The sequence below is a fragment of the Astatotilapia calliptera genome, chromosome 19, assembly GCF_964374335.1.
Source record: "Astatotilapia calliptera chromosome 19, fAstCal68.1, whole genome shotgun sequence".
Lineage (NCBI taxonomy): Eukaryota > Metazoa > Chordata > Actinopteri > Cichliformes > Cichlidae > Astatotilapia > Astatotilapia calliptera.
This window is the reverse complement of record NC_137440.1, coordinates 23,378,725-23,384,975: the sequence shown is the minus strand read 5'-3', so window position 1 is coordinate 23,384,975 and position 6,251 is coordinate 23,378,725.

Genomic DNA, 6,251 nt, shown 5'->3' with positions numbered 1-6,251 from the left:
TGCTGTGGATTTGTTGGCTGCACATCCATGATACAAATCTCCCTTTTCAGATGTGTTCCTGCATTGAGATCTGGGGACTATTTGGGTACTTGTCATGTTCAAGAAACCAGTTTGATCTGCATTCGTGACATGCCACAATATACTAAAAAAGTAAATGATGTTCAGTTGATACTAAGTCACTCTGGTGCTAAGAACCATATTACGCCATTACAACCATCCTAAATGGTTTCTATCAGGCTGGATGGATCCAAGCTTTCATGTTTTTATGGCACATTCTGACCCTACTAAATGTTGCAAGAAATCAAGACTCAACAGACCAGGCGTGCGATATTTTTCTAATCTTCTATTCTCAAGTGTTGCTGCGAATTGTAGCTTTAGTTTCCTGATCTTCTGTATACTTTGTTGTAAGGAGTGGGTTATTTGAGTCACTGTTGCTTTCCTATCAGCTTGAAGCTCTATGGCAATTCTCTTCTGACCTCTGGCATCAGCACTGTATTTTTACCAAGAGAACTGCCGCTCCCCTGGATATTTTCTCTTTTTTGGACCATTCTGTGTAAACCCTAGAGATGGCCGTGTGGGAAAATCCCAGTAGATTAACGGCTTTTGAAATATTCAGACCATCTCATCTGGTACTAAGAACCATGCCGCATTCAAAGTCACATAAATCACCTTTCTTCACCATTATGACACTCGGTTTGGACATTTAGTTCTTACGTTCAGCTCTGCAAAAGTTCAGGACTGCAGTGTGGGTGAGAAAACAACTTAAGCTCTCGAGAATAAACTTGAGAATAAACAATTACTATTACTGTGCACATAAATGCATAAAGAAATCAATAGTGTTGCAATTTATGCCGATGAATGGTGGAAAATGCCATAATATTACTTTTAGTAAAGGTTATAACATTTTTGGTGCCTTAAATTTCACTGGAAACCAAACTTACCTTAATTCATTTAAGCTCAAGTCCAGTTTTTTTTTAAATGGGATTACAACAGAGAGACTGACAGGAAATACAGTTAGAGAGGGATGTTGTGAAGTCCCAAATGCAATACTTTAATATCAAACACTGCTTTTGTCTCAATCTTTGATATGCAAACACAGACAGACACACACACACCAGGTAGACTGATGATGCAATAAGGACATTGTTTAGACTGCTGCTGTTTCATCCACCTATCCATCATAATGTAGTAACAAGTGAATCAGTGGCCAATATTGACATCTGTGAGAGTTATGACGCTCTCACCAAGCATTAGTTAGCAAACCATCACGGAGAAAAACAAATCTTTGAAGCCACGCAAGTCAATATTTTTATATTAACAATGGATCAAATGACTCCCGAGTAATGTGAAAGGAGCTGGTAGTTGTGAAGAACTTACAGAATTATCACCCGGCTCTGCAGGTGATAATACCTTGTTGATTAAACTCACTATGAAATGATCAAAGCAAGAAAGTGATAGAGAATTTTAATAGATCATTAAAAACTCATGAGTTAGCCTTGATTTGATGTAGTAAACAGAATTTGACTAAAAAATGCAAGGTTAAAAAGATTGTCGGGAAAAAAGACGAGGAAAAAAAAGAAAATATTCATAACAAATTTTCTCTTTTATTTGTATGCGTATGTGTGTGAGATGAACACGGTCATTCTTATGCATTATATATGCTGTCATTGAAATTTTAACACTTTAATAATTAATGCAAGCATTTAATGTTTAAGAGTTACGCTTAAATGTTAAACCTGTGCATAACTCAAACTTGCAGTTAATTCCTTTTGCAATTCAAGTGTTGGTGTTGCTCTTGTGCTGGATAGCATTACAGCATGCGCACATCCTTCATACTTTGAACAGTTAGTCTTCAAAATGTAACCGAGGCAGACAATTTTTAAGGCTCTTTACAAAAAAAGCCCCCTGATTTTATTTCTGACGGTTCCACTTTGTCTCACACAACACTTGCTGTGTCGTGCATTGTATTTGTTTGCGGTTTTGATGATTTTCTGGGTTCCATGTTTCAAAAACCAGAGCAGTGTGAAATAGAAGTGTAAAATCTTCATAAATATACACTTGGGGATGACAAAAGGCATTTTAGTTCAGACAGTTTTGGAACCATAGCTCATCCCGGGGAGCTGCTGTTTAAATAAATACAAGCATAACAAATGTGTGCGTGTGTTGTGTGCATGTGTTTTGCTGAGTGAGAGCCCTCTGGTACGTGCATGTGCCAGTTCTTCAGCCGTGGAATGAATCAGATCTGCTCTCAAGACTGCGTACCTCTCTCCAACAGCGGACTCGTAAAAGAAAGCCCTACATGAAATCCATTATGCTTAATTCCCCAAATCCATAATACTCTCAGAGGTCTTAATCTCCATCCCATTCTTATATAAATTAGCTTCTTCGTCTCTGGCAGACAGAGCTCTCTCTGTCGACACCAAATGCCCAGACCGCTCTGCACTCAGTTGGGAGAAATCACTGCGACTACAAGAGACAGCCATGATCTTTTCTGCAAAAGAATAAACCTTTTGGGAAATATGCTTATTCACTTTCTGGCACAGAGTTCGATGAGAAGATGGATACCACTCTCATTGCATATTATGTTAGCTTTGCCTAGCACAGAGGCAGGAAGCAGAGGGAAACCGCTAGCCTGGCCCATGGGGATGTAAACAGGATTGCACGAGTTACACTGTGAGCATTTTGTTAACCTTATGTTTAGTTCATTTCACATCAGAGATAACAAGTGTAAGCCTTAATGAAGCTAAATACTGTTTCAGACTTGAGCTGCACCTCTGTGAAGAGTAGTGCTGTTTCTGATGCAAACTGCGGCAACTGAGCCCTACGCTAAGCTCTCAAAGTACCTTAATTGCCTCCATGAGCTGTGTGTCACAGCCGCTCCAACTGCTCACAGTGTTGATAAGCAGGCCGAATCAGCAGGCCGAACCACAATAACATCCAGTTATTAATGGAACATCGGCATGTACACACCTGTCCCTTTCAGCTCATGTGGTATCTCTGCTTCACATCTCTCCCCACTCCAATCACCCCACCGCCTCTGGATTAGACAAATGATTAAACAAAGGAAATATTACCAGTTAATTACAGAGCTTTAGAGTTGCTGCTAGGCAGATTTTGGTGGGCAGAGCGGGGCTAGCTATTTCCTGCTGTTTCCCAGTCTCGGTGCCAGTCTAAGCCAACTTGTGGCTCCATATTTTCTGCACTGAGGGAGGAGTGCTATTGATCTTTCCAACTCGCGCTCTCTGCCAGAAAGGGAATAAACGGAATAATTTCCCAAATTGTCAAACTTTTGCTTTAAGAATAGAGGGACATCTACAGGAGGCCGCCATCCACCAGGAAACAGAATGAACTTGCTATTTTCAGGCCATGCACAAGGGAGAGAAAGCGACACTTTGTCAGGCTCAGATCTATTTTTTTTTTTTGCGGCCTTCAGATTCTCTTTTTGTTTAGGGCATCTGTCAGACTGTTTTCTCGAAAGTGGTGGTGCGATGAGGATGAGTGAAGCGTTCCGACTCGTGCGCGCGCGTGTGTGATGCTGGATAACCGGGGGCGATGCACCGCAGTGTGGAACCAGGAAATAAAAACAACATTCCAAAGAGAATAATGCAGCAGGAGGAGGAACCTAGTTCTACCGAGGTCCCCTGGCATCGCTCGCTAGCTAGCGTGTTTGTCTGCGCGCGTGTGTTTGTGTGTGTCTGCCTATGTGCCTCTGCCAGCTTTTGTGCTTCTCCGTGTGCTGGTTATGTACACATGCTTGTCCTCCAGCACTGGAATGAATCACACACACACGGAGTCACATAATTAGTGCTGGGTCCCCACAGTGAGAAATTCCAAAGATTCTTCTCCACATTTCCAAAGAACACAATGTTTTTGCTTCTTTTTTGCACAACATCAATCAGAGGGAAAGACTTTTACTGTTTTTCAGACCATTTTTTTTACCCCTCTTTTCTTGCATCTTTACATATTCTCCCTAACTCTATTACCCCTCCCTCTCCTCCTAATCACCCCTACTTTCAAACACCTCCCTCCGTAATTATTTCTCTCTTGTCTCCCCTCATTGCCCTCCCCCTCTTTTTATTATTTCTGCCTCCCCCCTTCCTTACTTCTTATTTAATCTCAGTTCATTTTTGCTCCCCCCCCCCCCCCCCCCCCCAACTCTATCCCTTCCCCTTTTCCTTTTCTCTCTCCTCTGTCTGTCTCTGTTAAATGGGAGCAGTGACCCCATTACGGAGCGTCGGTGCTGCAGAGCGGCGGAGGAAGAGGAGGCGAGGGAAGGAGGAGCAGGAGGAGGAGTGGATGGGAGGATGGATTGCGTTCTGTGCGCTTGAATGGGATGATTAATGAGCATCGCCTCCAGAGGGTGTTATCCCTGCTCTGGACCAGCAGGGACACCAATGGGTCACCTCTGGTCTCAGGCACGCGGCTGTGATACACACACGGCGCACACAGAGGCTGGAACGCTGTGCAAACAGACACGCACACACACACCTCGCAAACCCATCACCGCTGACATTATCATTAACAATGGTGGGACAATGGGATCGGGGGCCACAATAGCAAACACAACCCAGAGCCTGAGAGTGTTCATAGTTCATGAACGAGTTGTTTCGCAGCTCCAGTGCTGCTGCTGCTGCTGAGACAGATTTTCTTCTCAGGTTGCTAACTCTTTGCTGTCGATTCACTTGCAACATGGGATCGATTTAACATGATGAATTGAGTACACGCTGAATCTAAATATTGAAGTCGTGATGTTGAATGTTCAGTTTGTCGTCTCCTAATGATTAAGAACGAATGGCTATTTTTAGTATTGATGTTCCTGGTAATTATTTTTCATTAATATCCCATATTACCGCTGCTGTTGTGAGGGTCTTTTTACTGCTATGTCTTTCTTTGAAGGGTGAAAAAGTCATTCCTCGCCACCAGAGATGGGCAGTAACGCGTTACTTGCAACGCGTTACTGTAATCTGATTACTTTTTTCAAGTAACGAGTAAAGTAAGGGATTACTATTGCAAAAACGGTAATTAGATTACCGTTACTTTCCAGTAGGAACGCTGCGTTACTGCGTTACTAAAACCGTGATTTTTTGCGAGAATGTCTCATGACAGTGACGTAAGCGAGTGCGCCGTTAGTGACAACGGCTGTGTGCAGATCAACAATGGATCACATATCGATTGTGGGAGAGAGTATGAGCGTGCAGCGTTTAAAGCGCAGAAGTACTGACCTTAGTTTGAGTTTGATTCCATAAAAAGTGACAAAAACATTAGCGTCCGTTGTGCGTGGGAAGAAAACTTCTTTTTACAGCGAAAAAAACCCTAAACTTCCAAGCAAGCACCGAGTGCGCAACATAATGGGAAACTCTCAGAGAAACTCGCGGATTCTTCAACTGACCGCTGCGGCACACCTGCACCAGGGTAACCCTCCGCCTACCCCACTCCTGCTTTACAGGTGAAAATAGAGCAACAGGACCGCTGAGTCTTTGACTTTATTTATGTTCTGCTGTGTTTTACTTGCATCTATTTGAAAGAGTGAGTGTAAACACAATATTTTATTTTATGTGCTGGAATGTGCAGAAAATAGGTTTAAATGTTAAACTAATTTATTCAAGTCAGAGAATGTTGCATATAATTTAATTTTTGCTTGATGCATAAAGTTAAAAGATTAAAACTGATAAAACAAGTAAAAAAAAGAGACTTTTCCATTTGATTACATTTTGTATGATGGATTATGTAGAAAAAGTAGAAATGGGCTGAAAGATCTATCGCTTTATCACCTCTTCAGGTTGTAAATCGTGTTTTTAAAAAGTAACTAAGTAACTAAGTAATTAATTACTTTTGAAAATAAGTAATCAGTAAAGTAATGGGATTACTTTTTGGGGGAAGTAATCAGTAATTAGTTACTGATTACTTTTTTCAAGTAACTTGACCAACACTGCTCGCCACACACTGTACTAATTAATGTGAATCATTACACATCACATTACGTATTAATGCAAAAGTTTATTATCTAAAAGAGCTCCTTATAATCCCTAAAGGGACCTATACTCATCTATAACTACATGTTTTTATTCTTGGATTTCACTGAAGTAGGTTTGCGTGATTCAGAATTCAAAACAATCATTATTTATCCTACACCCAGCCTTGGCACAGACCCCAGGTTTTTAGCCTTTTTTCTTTTCTTTTTACATGTTTCTTTCCAACCCCAACTTTCTCCTTATCAGCTGCCTATGATAAACAGAACCCAATATTAGGAA